This window comes from Gorilla gorilla, chromosome 8 (genome assembly GCF_029281585.2).
Source record: "Gorilla gorilla gorilla isolate KB3781 chromosome 8, NHGRI_mGorGor1-v2.1_pri, whole genome shotgun sequence".
In the NCBI taxonomy this organism is placed as follows: Eukaryota; Metazoa; Chordata; class Mammalia; order Primates; family Hominidae; genus Gorilla; species Gorilla gorilla.
The window spans coordinates 128,512,325-128,537,483 of NC_073232.2; the positions used below are offsets into that span (position 1 = coordinate 128,512,325).

The following is a 25,159-nucleotide window of genomic DNA, read 5'->3' on the forward strand; positions in this document are numbered from 1 at the left end:
TCTGTGACTTACAGTTCCCTAAACCACAAAATAGATCTAAGTACGGGAAAAATTAAACAAATAATGTCATGCATTTTAAGAGCTTAGACCAGTGCCCAGTACATAGTAAACATAGAAAAATCAGCAGCTATTATTTATATTAATACTACTTTCACAACAATCTTATAAAGTAAGTTTTATTATAGTTCTCATTTTATAGATGGGGAAACTGAGGATCCAGAAAGTTAAATAACTCATTCAAGGCCACAGAGGAACAAGCATGGTCAAAGTGTGTTAGAAAGGTTAAAAAAATTAATGTATTTTTTTCAACAAATATTGAGAAGCTACTAAATACCCTAAATGCCAATTACACTGACACCAGGAAACACACATCTAGGGCCAGGCACGGTGGCTCATGCCTGTAATCCCAGCACTTTGAGAGGCTGAGGCAGGCGGATCACCTGAGGTCAGGAGTTCAAGACCAGCCTGGCTAACATGGTGAAACCCCATCTCTACTAAAAATACAAAAATTAGCCAGATGCAGTGGTGGGTGCCTGTAATCCCAGCTACTCGGGAGGCTGAGGCAGGAGAATCACTTGAACCCAGGAGGAGGAGGTTGCAGTAAGCCGAGATCGCTCCATTGCACTCCAGCCTGGGCAACAAGAGCAAAATTCCGTCTCAAAACACACACACACGCACACACACACACACACACATCTAGTTAAAAAAATAAACAAGCAGTCACTAACTACCACCCCCACCAGAAATTCAATGGCCTGGTTTTGAATTTTATGTAAATGGACTGATACAACATGAATTCTTTTCTTGGCTTCTTTTGGAGTCATCCATACTGTAGCACACGGTAGCTCATTCATTCTCACTGCCATGTAGTATTTCACTGTGGGGTTATACTACAGTTTATTTCTCCACTCGAATGTTGCTGGACATTGGGTTTTTCTCCACGTTTGGCAATTAGGAATTGTGATGAACATTTTCATACATATCGTTTCACAAACTTATGTACAAATGCCAAGTACTTTTTGACATCTCCCACATGGATTCAGGTTCACCCTGCTTATACCGCCTCCCACTCACTACAAAAGTACGCTCATTTGCTCATGCTTTCTCACTCAATAACTTAAAGACAAAAGACCAGCAGAGATACAGACAGTACCACTCAGATGTGAGCCAGTTCCTGCTCTGACGGTAGGATTGTAAAAAGGAATGAAACTTCTAGAAGATAGTTTGATGGTATATAAAAAAAGATTAAATATGCATTCCTTGACCCAACAATACCACTTCTAGGACTCTAATCTAATGAAATAATGAAATGTATAAAAGAAATCTACACGAATGTTCATCATAGCATTGTTTATACTGGCAAAACACTGGATGTTGCCTGATTGTTTGGCAATAAGGAATCAAGCCAAATATAATATATCTCACACAGTGGATTATTGTGCAGCTGTTTTAAATGGCTATATAAAGACCTTGATTATTTTGAATGAAAATATCAGATAGCAAAATGGCACATATAATCCTGAGCCCATTTGTGCCCCCTGTATGAAGACAGAACTGTGACAATGGTCACAGAAATATTGCTTATTTTCAGGAGATGGAATTCAGGGTCACCTTTTTACATTTTATGCAAGCATTTCTGTATTAATTTTTAGCAATGAACACGCCTTACATTTGCAACCCAAATTTTAAAACTAAAGTTATTTTCATCTTAAAAACTAAGTAGGAACTATATCATCAACATCTAATTTTGTTCTCTGTCATCACCAGAAACATCAGCTCCTACAAAACCACAAAGAACCAAGGGTCCATCAGTGGTGTGGCTGAGACATGCACCTCATAGGTTAACAGACCGCAAGAAGAGAAGATCTATGGTGGCAGTTTTCACTCCACTTGGGCACATATGACCCCACAGGGAGTCGTTCATACTCCCAAGGGCACACTGAGGCCAGTGGTTGTGGTGCAGGTAAAACAGATTGCAGGCTCATAATTCCCAGGGAATTGGCAAAAACATCACCATTTCTTTTACACTCAGCAAAGCCAACTGGGATGTAAATGGGTCCTATCAGTCCCACTAAAGGAAACCTTGACTCTGCTCTAATTGATACACACTATACAGTAGGCTCTAACCTCAGTAATTCATCATTAGTACAAATTCTGATCCAGCAGTGTATGGGATGCCACTGCCCAGAGACTGTGAGAACCGTGTGCAGCTCCCTAAATATACCACTTTCACATGCGCTTGCTTCCTGGAACCCATAGTCTGCACCAACCACCCTCTGACCAGCCGGCACACCTGGAGGAGCCCTCCTACTCAGCCTTCAAATGTCACAGCCACTGTGAAGTTTATTCCCACAGAGAGGGAATTCACTGTTTCCACTTCTGTGCTCCTGGAGTAATTTGTGCATGTTGCAATTATAGCTCATATTATAATGAGTTATTTATATAGACCATGAGCTCCTGAGGACAAGAGCAGTGTCTCTTAATCACCTTTGTGGGTCCTACCTTCCTGGCCATGGCAAGCTCCTACCTGCGAGGGAGGGAAAGAGGGCTGGTCTGTCCTAGCACTCATCCAATCCAACCCCCTCATTTTACAGGTGAGGAAACTGAGTCCCAGACAGTTCAGAGATTTTTCTCAAGATCACACATGGAGTTAAAGGCTGAGCCAGACCACGTGAGATTCATTTAACCTTAATGAAGCACAAAAGCTCATCACTATTATTAGCAAAGTACATATTAGAGATTTATCATTCCCCTCTAATGAATACAGACAAAAATTTCCAACCCTGAAAACATTAGTGAAATAAGATTAGTCTTTGAAATACGGATTCAGTCTCGACATCCGTCCAGAATCCTCAACCTCCTCTGCGTGGTTTTGACGAGGAGCACTTCCTTCAAAATTCAGTACTGATTTGAATCACTGAAAAGTATCAGTGGACAGGGAGGATGGAAATTCGGGCAGGGATTTAGTGACCTTATTCTGTCCACTTCCATTGTATATTTCACACTTTAGCAGACAAATATACATGGAGTAACTATTTGTATCTTCGATTCCAAAAACTCACAGTAGCTATTTTAGATTTTTCCAAAAACTCTTTTTCAGCTTCGTTTACATTTTGCACCATTTTATTCAAATGTAAATTTTAATAAATACTAGCACAAATATTGCAACAATTTTGCACATGAATTATCTTGGAACACTCGAAGTTTATGTCTTTTGTGGTCTGAGGTATAAATCATTCCATTCTTATTATTATTTATCTTTTTGGTGTAATAATGGTTTGGGTACCTTCTTTAAAATTTCACTTTTCCAGAATGAAACAGCGATCGTAGCTCAGGCACAAATGATTCATGGACAGACAAACGGGAAATAAAGGAGAAGAAGGTGGTTTCTGTTCTGTTGGCTACATTTTAACTTCCTCTCCCAAATTGTGGATGTCAAAGGATATTAGCCATTGAGATATTCCTACCATTCGCTACCCTGGTGTTCCTGTCCGCCACCTCCATCTCCTAAACTATAGGGAGTAGTCATTTACACAAATCAAAAGGCCTCAAATTTGAGTGTGATATTCTCCTTTCAATCTAACCAACCACAAAGTCAGGAGTCAATCTATTACACCTGCTGAGCTTGAGTTTCCTTGCTGAAAACCCAGGCATATTCTAATACCCCTGTCACGGGGCTGAGAAGGTAAAGTTAGATGATTTATACAAATGTTTTCCCATTCCATTGGTTGCTGTGGGGAATTACTCTGAGAATAAGACTCGGGGCCATCTTTTCTGCTCTTGCAGGAATTGGAAATCATGCCAGTATGGAGTGGGGAATTGCCAGTGGCCGCTCTAGCCACAATCAGGTTGAGCCCAAAGGGCACCAGAGACACTTGTAAAGAGGAAATGAACTCCTTCAGACAAAGCTCTGCTCATACTCACTTCCCAAGGGAGAAAACCCCAACCCCAGTCATTCACATGGACAAAGGAAAGCCTGTTCTCCTGCCCACCACCGCCCCCTCTCCCCACCAGCCCCTGGAACCATTCTGGTCCTATAGATAGATGAAAGGGCATGTATAAGTTGGTGATTCAGATGTGGGAGGAAGAAAATAAGAAAGAAGGGACTCAGATTGCCTTTCTTAGCCCTGCTGTCCAATTTCTTCAGTTAGGAATGAGCATCGAGGATACTTGCCCCTTCCCCCACAGCTACTAAGAGATTCACACCCTAGAGATCTTTAATGCACTGAGTCCTCCAGAGACAGGGGCCATAAAAAGACTCGATTATTTATTATTATTAATAAGTTATGGCAATTAGGCTGGGTGATTCCTAAATGTTGCTGATTAAACTTTCTTGAGTGCTACTCATCCACATGACTAGTGTTTACCTCGATTAAAAATGACTTAACTACACTCTGGGTGAACCCCTCTCTTGCGCCTGGGTTAGTAATTAGCAGTGCACAGAGCCACGCAGGTTAAGTGAGTTGGCTCTGCTTTATTTATCTATTGCTTTGTTTTATGAGGAGAACTGGATGGCAGTCTTATTGCCCATTCAGTCTGCTAGGAATAATTTACTATTTCAATCCATAGTCCATAACTATGGTTAGAGAAACCCTCACTATTATTACAATATCACACTTAGCCCACACCCCACAGTATTAAAGGTATGGCAAACAGTGAAACTGTGCGTGACTTTCATAAAACTGGGGGAGGTAAAGTTATTAGTTCTCAAACAATGTAATCATACTACTCTCTCAATTTTGCTTTCTTTTCTAGGTTAAATTATATATGAGGGGAGTTTAGTTTCTTGAAATGCATGCACTTAACTCCCATTTAAGAAGTCTCACCTGGGGAGACAGCTGTCTTGCGAGTCCTCCTGTGGTTTGAGCTACAGAAAGAAAATTCTCTTTCAAGTACAAGTGCTTTTACAGTAAAGCACTGCGAATTTTACTGGGACCTAACTAACGAGGGCCAAGGAAGGGAACAGCTGGAATGAACGTGGTTTTCTTGAATGGAGTCAGTTCACCATTAACCAAAGTCAATTTCACAATCAGCTGAGCTGCCCCCTCACCAAGGTTAAAAAACCAGCAAGCTCTGTACATAGACATGAAGAGTAACAAGAATTCAGTTGGTACATTTCTTCTGCAAATCTCTGTGAATGGAGTGAATTTTTTCTTTTTATGTTGAAAAGTGGGGCCCATTAATGCCTCCCTACTTGTTGAGTACCCGCGGCACTCCAGGGCAGTTCTGTTTTCAGTTGACAAAGCCCAGGTCCAGACCTGCAGGTGGGCTCTCCAAAGGTGACAGGATGCGTCCTTATATGATCCAGTGCTGTGGCACCAAAGGATTATGCCCACCGGATCTCAACGACCTGGGATCAAGTCCCAACCCCTTACCAAGTGGACACCCGGAGTAATCACTCAACATATTGTAGCTTACATTCCTATCTATAAAATGGCAACAGTAGGGATAAGCTTTTTCCCTACCATAGGAATATCATGAGGATCAAGTGGGATAATTTAATCAGCACAGGACACAAGTACTTTGTAGTCAAATAATATTTGTTCAATCCTGGCAAAGGCCAGCATCCTAGCCATACTGGACTAGCTATTTAAACTCTATGAGTCTTCATTTCCTCACTTGTAAAATGAGGATAATAAAATTTATCTTGCAGAATGCCTAGGAGGACAGTCAAAAGCATATATGTAAAGCACTTAGCACATGGTGGCTGGTTTATGCTGCATGTTCAATAGGTGAAAGTCAATGGTATAATAATAAGCAATAGAAACAGGGTCATAAAAACTCAGGTTCTGAAGTCAGAGCTGGTCCTATGTCTGCCTGTGTGATCTTGGGCAAATTATTTTATCTCCCCAAGCCTTGATTTTCTCATCAGCAACATGCCAGTAACAATAGGTAATTTTTGCGGGGACAAAATTTGCTATGGAGACTGAATGAGAGATTGCCTATAAGAGAACACGATAACTGGTACCCAGAAAGTCTTCTATAAATTATAGTATTATTATTCAAAAAACAGTTATTGATTGTCTACTATTTGAAAAACCTCTGCGACTTGCATAGGATTGTAAAGGAATCATGAGAGGAAAATTCATGAGAATAAAATGATCCTTCTAATTCCTTCTTGTCATCCTGTAGCTATATGCCATTCAGAAGCCCCAAATCAATTTTCAGATATTACCTATGAATGAATTATTTTTAAGCCTTGACATCAGTGATCCAATGGTATCCTACCTTCAAACACCAGTGATCTAAGAGGTTGTGGTTAGAACCCATAGGTGCCAGAAACCCAAGGCCTGACCTTTGTTTCAGGTACCACTCATTCCTTTAACACTGCCCGTCTCCTCTGGACCTGCCTTCGTTTCTCAAGACCACCATTTAGGGGGCTCAGCTAGCCCTGTCCTGGGCTTTGATCAGCATCTCAAGCCACACTCCCTGGTGGGTAAGGGTCAAAAGAGGTAGAACTGTATGGGGGCAGCTGAATTGGCAGCACTGCAAAGAGAGCTGTTCTGTTCTCTATAGCGGGGTTCTACGGAGAATTTGCCTGAGAAAAGGGTTCCATTGCTTTATTAAATAAAGTTTGAGCACAACAAACCACTGAAGCAGAGCCCCTTCCTGCCCAGGTGCAGGTCTGTCTCTCCCGGAGCATGGCCAGAGTCCAGAGCTCCTCCAGAGTCCCCGCTCAGCCTCAGTGGCACCACATAGGGACTGTGATTAGTTTTCTGTGTCTCCAAAGCCAGACAGCTCAGGCAACCGTGTAGCCACACGGCCAATATTCATGACCCTCCTGCTTCCTCCAGGCACAATAAGGTTGCTCAAACTGAACAGAGCCCCGGTGAGGCTTGGTAATAGCTTTAAGGACTAACTGGAAGGCCTCACTCCGCATCTCCAGCCTTCTAAGCCAAAAATGACAACCGCTCTTTAATGCTGCAAGATCTTTTATCTCACTCTGCCTTTTCTTCTCTACCTGGGTTTGGATGTAGGCCGGAGAAAGTTCTCTCGTTTTCATTGCTGCTGGCCTCCCTTCACCTTTTGTCATATTAGAAATGAAGACCAATACTTTGCCTGTCACTGTTGTACCTCTGAAGGCACACAGTGCTCAGTAAATGTCTTTTATTTGTGGATAAGAAAAAAATTTTTAAAAAGCCTCGAAGAATCTTCCTGCTACATTTACTAGGGAATGTGCTACCAACATCAATCTTGGGCTGTGTGCTTATAACCCATCGGCCTGCGCTGACTTGGAAAAGCAGTGCAAGAGACATGAGCTGGTGAGCCCCTATCATTTTTACGACATCCTATCCCTAGTATATCTCATTCCTAGCACAGAGGGATAAAGCTCTTAACTACTGAAAGAACATAAAAAAATAGATTTAGGAATAATACTTTTTATGATTGCATTCTGTATACTATGAAAGTTATGTTCCAGTCTGCTAGTACTTTATAGAACTGATAAAGTAGAACAGTATGGCTTCCCAGCTCACAGTGTATTTTATATCCATTTAAAATGTTTTCTCTTAAATTGGATTACTTTTTGAGTAATTATAATAAGACTAATCTGGGCTTAATGAATTCATGTACAAATATTTTAGACTGCATTATTAAAATCTCTATGATATGAAACTATATTAAAATCGATCCCTCTAGCAACCAGTGTTTTCCTTTGAAAAGAGCCGCATACATGACCTTCTCTGAATTCTTTTGAATCAGCTGAGAAATCAGAAGAAGCCACATTAAAAGCCTAAACAAAAGAAGTTGACAAGTAACATTGCTTTAATTTTCCTAAACTTCTATCATTGGGTATTAATTGGAGTGTTAATTAGGAGTCACAAAAAGTATTTGTATTAAGCATCCATATATGCAAAGGGCTGAAGAGATGGTCCATCTTCCAGAAGAAATTACATTATAGCTGTGATTAGCAATGACGTAACACTACTACTGGTAAAATACTAAAAGTGACCCCCTGGATATCAAGCTTTACATTTTAAAAAGTCTCCAAACACAGTTGTGTAAACATCTGGATTCTAGTTTGCAGTGCAGGCAAAGCCATTCACCTTCCCTGGGATTCCATTCTTCCATTTGCAAAATGATTTCTACTAGATGATCTCTAAGGTCCCTTCCAGTTCTAAAGCACGATGTTTTTAAGTTTAAAATTACACACATTGTATCAAATGGACTCTTACTGCACATAGCTTATTTGTAATATTATGCATGCTAAATTACATTCACAAAAAAATTTCATTCTTTGCAATTCACATACATCCACAAACACATCCATAATACAGCCTGTGATTTCAAATTTATTCCAAGATATTATCTCAGTTTTAAACTATTTTTCCCATTACAGATAAATTATAAGCCATCTGAAATCTTTAAGTTTCTATTACCTTCTTGAATCAAGTTTTAATCCCCCGACCCACCCACCCAACATACACTTCCTGAAAGATGCTTTTTCATCTCCATTTCCAAGTCAAATGATACATTTTAACGCACATGTATTCCTCAGCCAGCTCTGTGTGATCCAGGTTTTAATCAGGTTGGTTACCCAGTTTCCAAAATTCAAACTGGATGTTTACAAATGTCCAGCAGAATAAATCTCTCTCTTTACCAGGAGATCATTATCAGGATGGACAACTTTAAAGTAAACAGAAGACAATGATTATCATCATTACTTGATGCTTGGCACAAATAACCATCAGGACAGCTCCCAGGAGTCAGAGACAATTCAAGCTTGAATTCTAAGAAGCTGTTCTAAAATCAAGCATTGTTGATCATCATGAAATGGGCCCAAGGCTCCTAGGAGGAGCTTTGATGATGTAATACACTCTAGCTTGACCTCAGTTTTAGGAGGTACAGGTTCTGGCCTGGCTCTGCTATAAATCACCTGAAGGAACTTAAACAAATCATTTAAGCACTTTGGGTTTCAAAGGAGCGATTGACAAGAAAATAGCTGCAATCTTTTCCAGTTCTAAAACTGTAATGAACACTACCAGGACCTTTCATTAGAACTCCCTGCTATATGCTCCCAAATCAACTTGGTGCCCTAACATACACCTGTTATTTTCTTTCTCTCTCTTTCTCTCTAACTAAGCTGAAAGGACCATGATGTCAGGGACATTCTGTCCACTGTAGTCCCACAGCCCAGGGCAGAATATTAGAGCATAAAAGATACTTATTAATATTAATAATAACTAATATGCTTTCAGAGTTTTCTGTACATCAGGCACTATTTTAAATACTTCACATAGACTGCCTGAATCCTCTCAATCACCCTAAAAGGTAGCTATTCTCATTATCCTCATTTTACAGATAAAGAAACACAGGCCCACAAAGGTTAACTAAAGCTGCCAAAGGTCAAAGGGAAGCAAGTGAGCTGGAATTCAACCCAAGCAGTCTGGCTTCAGAATCCAAACTCTTAACCACTTTGCTACACTGTCTCTCAATGAACACACCATTGATAGACATGTGGAAGGAAGAAGGAACAAATAAATAGGCCTCGTCCCTTCTAAGACACCCCAGAGAGAGAAGAGAATTCATGTTCATAATACCTTTTTTTAAAGACAGAGTCTCACTCTGTTGCCTAGGCTGGAGTGCAGGGGTGCGATCTCAGCTCACTGCAACCTCTCTCTCCCAGGTTCAAGCAGTTCTTATGTCTCAGCCTCCCAAGTAGCTGGCATTACTGGCAGGTGCCACCACGCCCAGCTAATTTTTGTGATTTTAGCAGAGATGTGGTTTCACTATGTTGGCCAGGCTGGTCTCGAACTCCTGACCTCAGGTGATCTGCCCACCCTGGCCTCTCAAAGTGCTGGGATTACAGGTGTGAATCACCGCACCTGGTCTGTGTTCATAATACTTTTAATATAATAATCCCCATGTTTCTCGATCCCCAGCCACATTTTTTTCTATAACTTTTCTATCTGTGGATTTTGGGTCCAATTGCAGAAACTGCCTAGATACACATTCACTTTTTTAAAACTTTACAAATTCTTTTTCTAAAATATTGCAACTGTTTCAATAGGTTTATGGCAATTGTTAAGGTAAGGTAAGGACATGGGGAAAGGACGTCCTGCTGGATTAAAAAATGAGAATTCCAAGAAGAGAGTAAGGAAGGGGAGAACAATACAATACAAGGAAATATGACCGAGCTGCAAAGATCTATGCAGCTGCCCTGATCCAGGGCCGTCCTACTTGGGTTTATGAAAAGGACGGTATGAGAGGTGGTAGAAGGGGAAAGAGCCAGGTGGGAGGTAATGCAGTGCAGGCAATGCACATATAGGTGCAGCAGCCAGAGGGCTTTCTTTTCTTCTTCTTTATTTATTTATTATTTTTTTTTTTGGAGATAAAGTCTTGCCCTGTCGCCCAGGCTGGAGTGCAGCGGCGTGATCTCGGCTCACTGCAACCTCCGTCTTCTAGGTTCAAGCTATTCTCCTGCCTCAGCCTCCAAAGTAGCTGAGATTACAGGTGCCCGCCACCACACCTGGCTAATTTTTGTATTTTTAGTAGAGAGGGGATTTTGCCATGTTGGCCAGGCTGGTCACAAACTCCTGACCTCAGGTGATCCGCCCCCTTCAGGCTCCCAAAGTGCTGGGATTACAGGCGTGAACCACCGTTCCCAGCCATGCATTGCATTTTGATCCTGGCTCTGCCACTGGGAAAGCAATCTTTCTGCTCTAAGCCTCAACATCTCCATTTGATTGAGTGGGGCAACAGTGATATGGGGCTGTTGTGAAGATTACAGGAAATCAAGCTAATAAAGACTTCACACAGCGCCTGACACATAGAAGGCACTTCACAGAAGCAGGCAATTAGACAGAGATTTATAAGAAATCTAGTTGCAGGATATCATCAAGATCAACCAAATTCTTTGGCATGCTGGCAACTGTGCTTGTCCTGATGAATAAAATATACAGTCAGACCTCCATATCCACAAGTTTTGCATCCACAGATTCAACCAACCACGGATTGAAAATATTTGAAAAAATAAAAAGTAAAATTAATAATACTGTAATAAAAATAATACAAACTAAAAACAATAAAGTATAACAACATTTACATAGTATTTACACTGTATCATGTATTATAGGTAACCTATAGATTATTTAAATTAACTGTATACAGAAGGATGTGCATATGCAAGTAATTAAATGCAAATCCCACACCATTTTATATAAGGGGTCCTGGAATCAATAGCCCGTGGATACCGAGGAATGACTATACTTGCCTGGATTCTAAAACTCAAAAATAAAAAATCAGAGGTGTGCAGCAAAATATCACAGCCCACTCCCTCTACCCACCAGCCCCCCAGCATGGAATGACGTCATCCAGGAAAAAAATGTGAGAGAACATCTCTAGCAATAGAACATTCATATTCTCCTAGTCATATTTGTTTCTCTGGAAGCAGGATCAATGTTTACCATGTGAACAAATACTAAAACTAGACATATTATCCTACACTCTATATCACATAAATGCTAGTATTTTTCAGAGGTAGTTGGAAGCAAGTAATTAAATGTGAACTACAGGTATTTCATCAATCTTTCAGAGCACAGGCCTTTCTGCCAGAAGGTAGTACATTTTCTAGAGTCACCCACTTACAGGCTTAGATAGCCTATGTGGCTCCTCTCTCTCCATCGTCCCATGTCATGGCTGTGCATGGCAGGACCGCACACTGGGCTGGGCTCCTCTACATTGAAGCCAAGCATTTCAGAAATGGAGAGTAACCAGAGAGCTGAGAACACCTTGCAAAAACCTTGGCAGCTGTACACAGGGAGGACCACCAGAAAAAATGTTTCCCTCCTTGTGAAGAACAGTCAGCAAGCAGTAAATGTGATTACCACAGTTCATACCCCACTGAGTGCCTTTGCAAAATAGACGGGAAAGTTCATCTGGCAGTTTAAGATTCTTTTAAATCTGTATGATATCATTCACTGACTCAACACAATCATGAAATGTAAATGTCATTTTCATGAAGAATTTAGGTGGCAGGCTTGCCAGGAGTTCCCTGAAAAAAAGGGATTCCAGCATCTTACAGAGCTTAAAAAATGTTAATTTTCCTTTATATATATATATTTCTTCAAGCATCACAGTGGACACAGCGTTCCTTCCCTCAGGAGAATATGGCAATAAGGGGTGCCATCTTGGAAACAGAGCATCGCTCACTAGGCAATCGCACCTGCTGGCTCCTCAATCTTGAACCTCTCAGCCTCCAGAACTGTGAGAAAATAAGTCTCTGTTCTTTGTAAATTACCCAGCCTTGGGTATTTTGTTATAGCAGCACAAACAAAGAGAGATGGCTATACTCAAAAAGATAATGACAAGTGCTGGTGATTATGTAGAGAAACTGGAAGCACATACACTGCTAATGGGACTGTCAAATGGTATAGCCACTTTGGAAAACAGTCTGGCAGGTCCTCAAATAGTTACGTATAGAGTTTATCATATGATCCAGCAATTCCACTCCTGGGTATATACCCGAGAGAAATGAAAACATGTCCATGCAAAAATCTGTACACAAGAGTTCATAGAAGCATTAGTCATAATAACCAAAAAGTGGAAATAATACAAATGTCCATCAACTGACGAATGGATAAATAAAATGTAGCACATCCACACAATGAAATAATATTTGGCAATAGGAAGACATGAAGTATTGATACATGCTACAACATGGATGAACCTTGAAAGCATGATCCTAAGTGAAAGAAGCCAGACACAAAGACCACGTATTGTGTGGTTCTATTTATATGAAATATCCAGAATTGGTAAATCAAGAGACAGAAAATAGAGTAATGGTTGCCTAGAGGTGAAGGGGATGAGGGGGTGACAGCTAAGGATGTGCCAGATTTTTAAGGAGGTAACGAAACACTCCAAAATTGACTGTATGATGAATAGAAAACTCTGAATATACTAAAATCCATTTAACTGTACACTTTAAATGGGTGAATTGTACAGTGTGTGAAGTCCTGGGTTGTGAATACATTTCAAATGACTAGGAATGACAACCCCTGCCTCTCTGAGCCACAGCTAGGCAAGCCAGTCTCACAAATGCATCCAGCTCTTTATCCTATGAACACATCTGAAGAACACACTCAGATGCTAGACACTATAGCTAGAGAAAACTATGCTCAGATGAAAGACAGCATCTCCTCTCCTCAGGGGGTCACAGCCTGGTGCCTCTATGGACATCTGTGCTGTTTAATACAGTAGCCCCCAGCCACATGTACCCACTCAGCCCTTGAAAAGTGGTGAGTGGGAATTGTAATATGATCTAAGTAAAACTCAGACACCAGATTACAAAAACTTAGGTCACCAAAAAAGGTAAAATTGCTTGTTCATAATTTTTTATATTAAATTACATGCTAAAATGATATTTTGGGGCCAGGCGTGGTGGCTCACACCTGTAATCCCAGCACTTTGGGAGGCCGAGGCAAGCGGAACACGAGGTCATGAGATCGAGACCATCCTGGCCAGCGAGGTGAAACACTGTCTCTACTAAAAACACAAAAATTAGCTGGGTGTGGTGGCACACACTTATAGTCCCTGCTACTCGGGAGGCTGAGGCATGAGAACTGCTTGAACCTGGGAGGGGGAGGTTGCAAAGAGCCAAGATCATGCCACTGCACTCCAGCCTGGTGACAGAGCAAGAGTCTGTCTCAAAAAAAAAAAAAAAAAAAAAAAAAAGTAAAATGATATTTTGAATGAGCTGGGTGAAATTAATTTTTTTTTGAGATGGAGTCTTGCTCTATTGTCCAGGCTGGAATGCAGTGGTGTGATCTCGGCTCATAGCAGCCTCTGCCTCCCAACTTGAAGCAATTCTCCTGCCTCAGCTCCCCAAGTAGCTGGGATTACAGGCGCCCACCACCACACCCAGCTAATTTTATATTTTTAGTAGATATGGGGTTTCACCATGTTGGCCAGCCTGGTCTCAAACTCCTGGCTTCAAGTGATCCACCTGCCTCAGCCTCCCAAAGTGCTGGGATTACAGGCATGAGTCACTGCACCCGACCGAAATTAAATATTATCATTAAAATTAATTTCACCTGTGCTGTTGCTATATTTTGAATGTGGTACTGGAAAATGTCCAGTTACAGATGTGGCTCATATTATGTTTCTATTGGACAGTGCTGGTCTAGTAGTGATCTTTAAAGTACTTTCAGATCTAGTACTGATCTTTAAAAATAAATAAATGAAATGTTCTTGATCCCCAAGGTTTTGGAGGGGTACTTTATTCAGACTTCTCAATGGTAATTAACTTTGAAGTCCACTCAGCAGTTATAAAATGCCCTCTGCTCTGTGATTACAGAGGCACAAACAGTCCCTTGTTTGCTGCCCTCTGCCAACTGGATCCTTGAACTAGGGTAGAAGATGGTCGGCATGGCCTTTTAAATACTGGCATGCCCCAAGTCCTTACAAAGCACTAATGTTTCCCAAATAAGCCAGGCCCAGAAAACGATGACTGTACCCTCGAAGAGTCACGATCAAAGGGCTGCCTTTTGAAAATGATGAAAGATGAGGCTAAGATGACAGACCACTATTCACAGAAAGGAAAGTTCTTCTAAAAGGGATTTCATTGACAAGGGGCTTTGCATGTCATCTGTGAGGGCATCCCCCTTTAGCTCCGCATTTGTGAGCTCTGTATGGTTCAGAGGGGCTTTTGCTTCTCCTTCTCTAGATCAGCAGTCCCAAACCTTTTTGGCACCAGGGACTGGTTTCATGGAAGACAATTTTTCCACAGGCAGGGGGTGTATGTGAGTGGGGGGATGGTTCTGGGTGATAAAGTGCATTACATTTATTGTGCACTTTATTTCTATTATTACTACATTGTAATATATAATGAAATAGTTATACAACTCACCATAATGTATTATAGAACCAGTGGGAGCCCTGACCTTGTTTTCCTGCAACTAGAGGGTCCTACCTGGGAGTGATGGGAGACAGTGACACATCATCAGGTATTCGATTCTCATAAGGAGCACGCAACATAGATCCCTCTCATGCGCAGTTCACAAAAGGGTTCGCGCTCCTATGAGAATCTAATGCTGCCTCTAATCTGACAGGTGGCAGAGCTCAGGCGGTAATGTGAGCAATGGGGAGCAGCTGTAAATACAGATGAAGCTTCACTCACTTGCCTGCTACTCACCTCCTGCTCTGCAGCCCAGTTCCTACTGTCCAGGGTTGGGAACTCCTGCTCTAAATTACTCTTTGAGCCACATGTCCAGGGCAAGGCAAACAGGGCCTATAGGCAGCAGCAAGCTCTAAACCTCTGGCCCAGCTGGAACTTTATAAAGAATCCACAGGTATGTCTGTACCCAAAGAGAGGAAACAGAAATGGACCTTAGATGTGGCAGGCTCTAGGGATCAAACTGTTATCATTAAGTAGCTGGGCCAAGAACCCCTACCAAACTGTCAGGTTGCTTCTGTAGCCAGCCAATGCCCAGGGGACTATGTTTACTGCCTTTTTCAAACTTATTCTTTGGAGCTAAGAAAGAAGTGGAGATGAAGTAATGTGGCCAGAGTCATGGTGCTGGCAAGTGGCACAGCCATGATTCAAACTTGGATTTGCCTGATCCCAAAGCTAATGCCTTTAATAAGCACAGAGCTATATTGTCATTATTTCCTTCTACAAACATTATTCCCTGCTGGGTGCTGTGGGAATAGAAGATTAGAGCGATTTATATCAACTAGCATCCTGCCTTCTCAAATGAGACACTCTTAAATTCCTGTATCTACTTTTGTTCAGCATCTCCAGTAAACTGAAGTAGAAGGCAGTGTCATTTGCTCATCTCTGTTCTGTGTATTATGGAAACACAGACAAGATATCTAAGAGTTCTTAATCTCTTCTGGACACACAGTGGGTGCAGGTGGGAAACAGAGCTTAATTCCATCTCCTGTCATGTCAGATCCATTTTCTCCACATGCTCATAAATGAGAGAGTGTACCAAGTATCATGCTTGTTGTGGCACTTAGAATGGGCCATGCAACCTGCTCAGTACTGGGCATATCCAAAGATGATATACCACAATCTCTGCCCTCTGGAATGTTCCTCAGTTAGAGGCTATCAAGTTATTTTAAAGTGCCTATGTTTTGGACAAAGTGTGCTGTAAAGAACAAAGCTCATTTCTGGAGCCAGTTTGTGGCTTGAGGCATCTTCAAATTATAGCAGTTGTTACAAAATGTACCTGACTTCGCGTTTCAAAAGAACTGGCTGGAACATGGCTATTTCTAGATGGACTTGTTCAGGGCTTGGGTAATCAAAGCCCTCATTTTCCACTCTCCTCCCACCACCCCATTATCTCCCGGGCCTGGTAGTCAGTAAGCAATTGGCTGGCTTTGCATGCCCGCATGGTGTGATTTGGAAAGTTAAGGGAATTATGATGAAAATGTCACTGCAAACCACCAAAAGTCTGGAGGCTTCTGATAAAGAAGTTTAAAGGTGTCTTCATCATCTTCCAGCTGGAGATGCCTAAGAAGACAGCCAGGATTGCTCCAAAAGATGGCCAGGAAGTCTAACCCACTCTCTATTTCTGGCTATGGTGGGCAGACCAATGCCCCCTGCCCAAGATGCCCATGTTCTAATCCCTGGAATCTGTGAAGAGGTTACTTTACATGGCAAATGAGACTTTGCAGATACGATTAAATTAAGGATCTGGAGATGAGGATGTTTTCCTGTATTACTTAGGTGGGCCCAGCCTAATCAAATGAATCCCTAAAGTTGGATAATCTTCCCCCAGAGAGTTATAATGGTGAAAAAAGGGTCAGAGAGGTGCTGTGTTGCTGACTTTGAAGATGGGGAGGGAAGCCACAAGTCAAGAAAGGCAGGTGGGGCCGGGCACGGTGGCTCACGCCTGTAATCCTAACACTTTGGGAGGCCAAGGTGGGCAGATCACGAGGTCAGGAGTTCAAGACCAGCCTGGCCAAGATGGTGAAACCCCATCTCTACTAAAAATACAAACAATTAGCCAGGAGTGGTGGTGAGCACCTGTAATCCCAGCTACTCAAGAGGCTGAGGCAGAGAATTGCTTGAACCCGGGAGATGCAGGTTGCAGTGAGCCAAGATCGCGCCACTGCACTCCAGACTTGATGACAGACCAAGACTCCATCTCAAAAAAAAAAAAAAAAAGAAAGAAAGAAAGAAAGAAAGGCAGGTGGCTTCTAGAAAACGGAAAAGGCAAGGAGACAGATTCTCCACCAGGGCCTCCAGAAGGAACACAGTCTTGCCGACTCCTCGAGTTTAGTCTAGTGAGACCCATGTTGGACCTCTGGCCTACAGAACTATACACTAATAAATTTGTATTGGTTAAGCCACTGCATTTAGGGTAATTTGCTGCAGAAGCAGTAGGAAATTAATACACTGGTTACACACAACCAAACAGTGGGGTGGTCAGGCAATGAGGGCAAGTGACAAGGAAAGTGATTACACAGAAAAACAGCCATCTTAACTAACTAGTCAATTTTATCCAAAAGAAAACTCAAGTATTTCTATAGAATGACCCAGTCTAAGATGAGAGTGCAAGTACAAATTACATCAAAGCACGGGGCCACTGAAATTCTGTTTGTTCTTGTAGGCCCTACGGAATCCTCAGTCCTCCTTCATTTGGGGCTCACCCAATACCAACAATAGCATCAGCAAGAACTCTTCTCTCAGGTGGAAGGAGATAAGGGAAATGAAGGATGATGTTCCCAGAATCTTATTCCTAAGAGTGCAACTCTTCCCACCCCTCCTTAGGAGCTGCATGATGTTCTGTGAAGAACAGGTATTTGGAGCACATGAAGGTGAGGAGGTGGCTCCCCTGCTAGGTTAAAACAGACCTATGATGCTTCCGTATGGACAGTCAGCTGTAGGGCTGCCCTTCCCCTAATACATCCACATTTTAAGGAAATATGTTACACTGTTGGGACTCAGTCAATGATGGAAGGCTGGGTGGTGGGAGGGATGGCTGGGCCTCCTTCTCCTTCCTTTTACTGACAGATGAGAAAATAGTTTATTTTAACCAGCTCTCACTTGGTACAGGCAGTCGTGTTGGAAAGGAGACTGCCCTGCGGTGTCACGTATTCCTACCAGGCACCCTTTGGGGAGCTGCCTTCTCCATGGGTTTCCCTGGGTTGTTACCTGAGCAAATCCCTGCTGTGTCTTTGATTCAAGCTTCCCAAAGAGCTTCTTGTTACCCTTTTCTATTTTACCATAGCATCCATCCAAGAGCGTAATCACCCACCCATTTGACCACTTTCTGAAGGTCTCAGCAGTGTTTAATCTCATCAACCCAAAGGGCATCATCAAAAAAGAAACAGGGTATCTGAGGACTTGGAAATCTGTCCAAAGTATGGTTCCTAACCAAAAGGATACCTGATACATCGTGATGGCCTTAGTGGCTCCTCTATTCCAAGCACCTCCCGTGTATTTTTCTGATGTAATTCTTATGCTATGCCTGAAAGATGAGTACTGTTATCTCATTTTAGAGCTGAGGAAACTGATGCTGACAACTTGTTCAAGATCACAGTGATAGCAAATGAAGGAGCTGGATTCCAAATTAGTCTCTCTCATGCCAAAGGCCAAGCTCTTCTCACTATGTTGAGTGGCTTTCCAAGATGGAAATTATCTGCTCCTCGTAAGTTCCTGGGAACGTGCTACAGTGAAGACACACACATATATAGATATAAAGGCTGTTACAAGTCGATTCTCAGTAGAAATCTAGCTTTTCCAGCTAGTGTAGGGAAGAGTTCTTGATGATATAAACAAGACTGGTTTCAACTCTGAAAGTATTTATTGAGTAACTGTTAGACAGAGGCCATACGTACAAACAGGCCAGTGCCCCCTTCTATTAAAGAAACTAGGCACATGTGGACACACACACACACACACACACACACACACACACACAGACAATTTAACACAAGAAAAACAATAAGTGCTTTATCAAAGCTATCAATGAGTAAACTGTTATGGAAATAAGTAGCAACCATGGCAATTATTTCAATAAGTTCCAGAGAGGAGGAACACTCAAAGTAGAAGCAGAAGGAAAATATGTGGCTGTGGAAAGACAGAACATCTCTGGATGGGTGGAGCATCCTAGTGTTCTTAGGAGAGAAGAGAATGAGGAGGAATCTGGAAAGGTGGGTAGGACAGGGCTAGCTTACTGATGGGGAAAAGGGCTTTGAATATCATGTTAAGGAAAGCTGAGACTTTATTTTCTATTTAAAAAACATTACTACATATTTTGAATTCATGTCATGAGGGGTCATGAACACTTCTTAGCAGAGAAGTGAAATGTTCACAGCTGGGCTTTAAGCCGATGCCTGAAACAGATGCAGGGATTGGCAGGGGCAGATGGGTCCCCGAGAAGACGACCAACCAGGCACAAGACCTGTCCTAATGACTTTGTCCCAGGAGTCAGCCAGGTCTGACAGACGACCTAGGTTTCTAGGCTGGCTCTGTGTCATGAATTCAGTTATATGAATTTCCTGAGACTCAGTTTCTTCATGTCTTACATGATAAGGTTAAACTAAATAGTGGCTCAAATCATGTCTTCCTCCAAAATATTATAATTAAAAGTCATAAATTTATACACAAGACAGAGAAATGACCTCATATAAGGCATGGGGATAAGTATTCCTAAAATTACTTGAATCTCATTTTGAATTCAAATTATATAATCGATACAAAGCATTTTTTAAAGTGTGCCTATGTTAGGTAAATACAAGGTAAAGCTTTTTTTCTGAATTCTACATTAGATTTAGATTAAACAATGCTTTCCATTCTTAAAAAGCATTCTCCTTTTCCTTTTCCCAAATTCTAGACCTTTGTCTTTTGTTTTAACTAAAAACAGCTGCCAGCCTTTTCCAGATTCACCTGCTTAGTGAAGAAAAATAATCTGTTGTAATACACCATAAATTTAAATTCTAACTACAATATAAAAGCTAATGCTCTGTGACAGGCATTACTTCACATTTCCACAACACCTAAATCAAGACCTGGGCACACAAGCTTATTTAAAATGAATTCAACCAAGTTGTGAATCAACTGCACTTCCTTCGGCAAGTAGGACTATCGCAGAAGAATCTCCTTAAAATATGGCCCTGTCTAGAGTTGAACAAGTAGATGTTATTCCTGGGATCAAATCAAGAGCGCAGTATGGAGAGGGCAAAAAGGAGAGAAAGAAAGGAGAAGCAAACTGATCATCTTCTTCTTCCTCCATGGCTTACATTCTCTTCTCTCCAACAAAAAAATCTGATAATTCAGACTGGTGAGAGTTTCAGGTAAGAGTGCCACCCTTTTATGTCAAACCATCCGTACTTGGATAGTTGGACTCTGCAACCTACTAAAACAAACATGTTAAAAATTAAACATATTCCATACTACTCAGAATTAATGTGAGCAAAAACACCAGTGATTTCATCCTCCCAAGGAATATGCCTTACAGGGTGTAATTTGGCATCCCTCCAGAATCTTGTCTCAGAGATAGCAGTTGGGTGATCTTAAAAGATGAGTATTTTAGTGCCTCGACTTCCTTTAAATATACACCATTTGAATGAATCCATTTATTGTAAATATCAAGGCATTGTGTTTATATTTTTATACCTAAAAAAAGTTCTCGGCCATTTTTCTTTGAACCTTTTAAGATACTTGAATGTTTCCTCATACAAAAAAAAAAAAATACTAATCCTGGTGTTTAATGATGATAAAGGGCTTGTCTAATTTTGTAACAAATCACCAGAACAAAAAGCTATTATGGAGTAATTAAACACCACATTCGGCATAGATAGAGAGAAAAGGAGAATTGCAAATTACTTTTTACAGCTTGTTCTGAAGTTTTCTGAAGTAGAACATATTTTAATCATTAAACTCCTCAGAGGTGTTAAAAAGCAATCAGAATTGTTATGTGATAACCTCCAATTCCAGGGCTCCAAAACCTCAGATCTTGCCAGGGTCTCCAGCTAAGCACTGTTGCCAGGCTGAGGCCCCGCCTTTGATAAGCCCATTCAGAGATAACTGCAGGGAAGCCCACTTCTCATGTGTTTTTCTGCTTTGGGAACACTTAATGGGGGGCACAGAGATCTCTGACCTTTAATTAAATATAGATTGCTAGTTCAGGCCAAAGAACAAGTTATTTTAAGTGCAGGCCTAAATCAGGATTCTAACAAGCCACCTTTACTTCTTTCTTGTTATTTAAAAGGTATGTTTGGGCCAGGAGCAGTGGCTCACATCTGTAATTCCAGCACTGTAGGAGGCCGAGGCAGGCAGATCACTTGCGGTCAGGAGTTCGAGACCAGCCTGGTCAACATGGCAAAACCCTGTCTCTACTTAAAATACAAAAAATTAGCTGGGAATGGTGGTGCACACCTGTAATCCCAGCTACTCAGGAGGCTGAGGCAGGAGCATCCCTTGAACCTGGGAGGCAGATGTTGCAGTGAGCCAAGATTGCACCACGGCACACCAGCCTGGGTGACAGAGTGAGACTCCATCTCAAAAAAAAAAAAAAAAAAAAAAAAAAAATTTTAATTGAGTTAATCAGCTTTCTGAGTACACTTGGAAATGTGTAAGCATATTAAAATATAAGGATTCCCTGCCTTAGGGAGTTCTCAGGATTAATTCCCAGCATCTCAGAGCAATCAAGTTTATGATTTCCTGCACAGACACCCTAGGCAGATACTATTGCAGCCTGGCCTGGTCCAGCCTGGATGCAAGGCCCCTTGTTTTGAGCACCCACAACCCATGGCCCTCTCCCCAACACTCTCCTTGTGGCCTGGTAGACTAGAAGCTCCCTGGAGGCAGAGCCTGCCTACTTCCCTCAGTCAGCTGTCCCAGCTCCCCGCAGTGCTGTGACTCATCAGGTGCTCCCCATCTATCAGGATCTTCCTCTTTCAAGGTCATCTGTTCTGCTCAACTGGCTTATTCTTTCAAAACTGGGCGATCTAAATACTTTGCCTGATTCCTTTTAACAAACACACTTGATGTTTCCCCCCAATACAAATTATGTCTAAAGGCCCATCTTACATAAAAGGGAAAAAAACCAATGATTTTCCTTAGACTCCACTGAATATGGCTTTGGGAAAGACTCTGTCATTTACTATAATTGATGCTTCTTGCCAGGGATATCGGGAACAGGCAGCTGCAAATCGATTCACTTTTGGATATGGTTCCTTTTTTCTCTTTCCTCAGCCCCTGGGTTGAATGAGCATTTCAAATTATCTCTACTTTTTGGGAGACGGCTGAACTGTACTTATGTTTACAACCCTGATAAATGCAGGTTTTTTGTGCTAAATCAGAACAGAGCTCAGCTATTCAACTGTCTTTGTTGTTGTTGTTGTTACCTTTTTAAGGAAAATACCTATAATAGTTTGCCTTTTTTTCCCCTTCAGTGAAACTTTTAAAGTCCCTGGAAAAACTAGATATGGAAACCTATTCAATTCTCATCTGGCTTGGGTCAAACCTACTCTTAACTGGACAGCATCTTGGGGATCCAGTGAAATGAAGGGACAAGTGTAAAGAAGAAACCAGCTCCAGCTGGTGAGGGGAAACAGGGCCTAGAATCCTAAAATGCAGCCAGTGTTTTTCACCTGGAACAGGTGTTTTTGAATCCATAGAATATAGCTTCAACTTAGGATACACAGCAAAAGAGACCTCACTCAAAGAAGGTCCATTCATTTGGATCCAATTTAGCCAACTCATCACAGACGTGGGACTGTAAACCTAGTCATGGCCCTCCGGTGGATCACTCCGTGGCCTTGGGCAGCACATTTGGCCTCTTAATGTTTCTCTAGTATATACGAACATTCTATAATGTAAATTACATTACATATATACAAAAAATGTACTACTCAGGGCTACTGAACAGAGCTCTGGGGTGGAACATAGACCTGTGCCACTAATCTGGAGTAGAACTGGGACACTCTCAATATGTGAGCACCTGATATGGTTTGGCTGTGTCCCTACCCAAATCTCATCTTGAATTGTAGTTCCCATAATCCCCACATTTCATGGGAGGGACCCGATGGGAGGTAATTTAATCATGGGTGGGGGGGTTCCCTCATGCTATTCTCATGATAGTGAGTGAGTTCTCATAAGATCTGATGGTTTTATACGAGGCTTTTTCCCCTTTTGTTCGGCACTTCTCCTTGCTGTTGCCATGTGAAGAAGAACGTATTTGCTTCCCCTTCTGTCATGATTGTAAGTTTCCTGAGGCCTCCCCAGCCATGTCGAACTGTGAGTCAATTAAATCTTTTCTTTATAAATTACTCAGTCGCAGGTATGTTTTTATTAGCACTGTGAGAATGGACTAATGCGGCACCAGATCGACTGAGTCAGGAATATCTGTGCCTCTCTCAGCGAGCAACCAAACCCAGGGATATCCCTGAAACTGGTTTGCCAAGGCCAGACAGAGGGAAGACACATGTGGTTGAAATGGCCACTGTGGCTTGCCCAAAACTTATGGTTAGCTAGAGTATTTTTAGGCTGTTGAAGTTTGGGTTTCTGACCTATGAGTTTCCTTTCACAGGAAACGAATCTTGAGGTGCCTATTCTCTCTTCGCCTAACAATGAATAAAACGGTATTGACAATATCTGATTGGATATCCAAATGCCTTGCTAAAGTCCTGCACCAAAGCTGCTGCCCCTCTAAGCACCAAGAAATCACCCATCATCACCACCCACCACCATCACCCACCCCCAACCCCTGGAAGATTCTGCCTGTGACTGCCCCACATTGGGTTGAGACTGTGGGGGGTGGTCCACCATAATTCAGCTCCAGCAAATGCCCCTCCCTAAAGCTGACAAATCCCCATCCCTCCTGTCACAGACTGGAGGTCTGTGTTCCCCCTTTTAAGTCATATGTTGAAGCCCTAACCCTAATGTGATGGTATTTGGAAGTGGAGCCTTTCGGCAGCATTTAGAGTTAGATGGGGTCATAAGGGTGTGGCCGTCAAGATTGGATACCAGAGAGCTTGACTTATCTCTCATTTTCTGAGTCCACATGAATAAGAGGTCATGTGAGCACACAGCAAGATGGTGGCCGCCATCTTGTAGGAAAGGCCTCAGAATGAAATTCGCCTTGCTGGCACACTGATCTTGGACTTCCAGCCTCCAAAACTATGAGAAATAATTTTCCATTGTTTTAGCCACCCAGTTTATGGTACTTTGTTATGGCAGCCTGCACAGACTAAGACACAGCCTATCTCTGTGAGCCTTGTCACTACCCTCAGCACAATGACAGAAGAATTCAAGGATGGGAACAACAAAGGTGCCACCACTGTTCTGACTAAAATTCACCCTTGCTTTGGCGATTGCTACAAGCACATAACCAACTGGCCCTGAACATGGACAACCCCTAGTGCCCTCTGAGGATAACAACCCCAGCCCGTGGTGCCCAAGGGGGACCTGCACTCCCTTCCATGCCTCGCCAGCTTTGCTCTGCCCAAATCACTTCCTATAGGCCCTGAAGACACTGCCTCTGCCAGGAACCACAGAACTGGAAACAACAACCCCCTTTCAGCAGAGAAAGGTGCCTGAGGTGGAAAATTTCCCCTCCATGCTCAAAAAGGTTACCAGGACTTTCTCAGATGCAAAAGGAGAAAAGTTCCATATTTATAAAAATCACCCAGAAAGAACAAAACACTGTGAATAAGAGCTAAATTAATACGGTCCCTGCCTCCCAGGAAGCAGGCGATCTGAGAAAAAACAGACCCAGAAAAAAGAGAAAAAGATTAGAAGCAGGCAACTGATGAAAAAATATTGGATAAACCCCTAATGTATATACAAATTAAACATACACCATGTGTCTCTCACATGAGGGAAGGGGTAACTGTTAGGATTAAAGAACATATTTATTTAACCAAGAATGGGGTTGAAGAAGGAGAATGGAAGTTCACCACCTCACAGAAAGATTTCCTGTCTTCCCCCCAAAAGCTGGGGTACAACCTCATCTGGGCTCCCCCAGCATTTTGTACCTTCCTCTGCAACCGCCTTGGTGAGATCCTGTGATTATCTGTCTTCTCCATTAAACAGGAAAATATTACTTCTTATATGCAACTTTGTTTCAATACTACCAGGACAACAATAATAGCAAAAATGTAACCCTGATGCTTATTTTTGAGCCAGGCCTTCAAATAAGAAAGTGCATTATCTCATTGAATAGTCACAACAAACTTGCAAAACTGTGCTATTATTATTTTATAA

General features: G+C 41.9%; 1 protein-coding gene across 12 annotated transcripts in view; it reads right to left on the bottom strand.

Moving 5' to 3' along the window:
• GFRA1 (GDNF family receptor alpha 1) overlaps positions 1-25,159 on the bottom strand; it is a 211,643-nt gene that overhangs the window by 149,010 nt on the left and 37,474 nt on the right. The window lies entirely within an intron of this gene.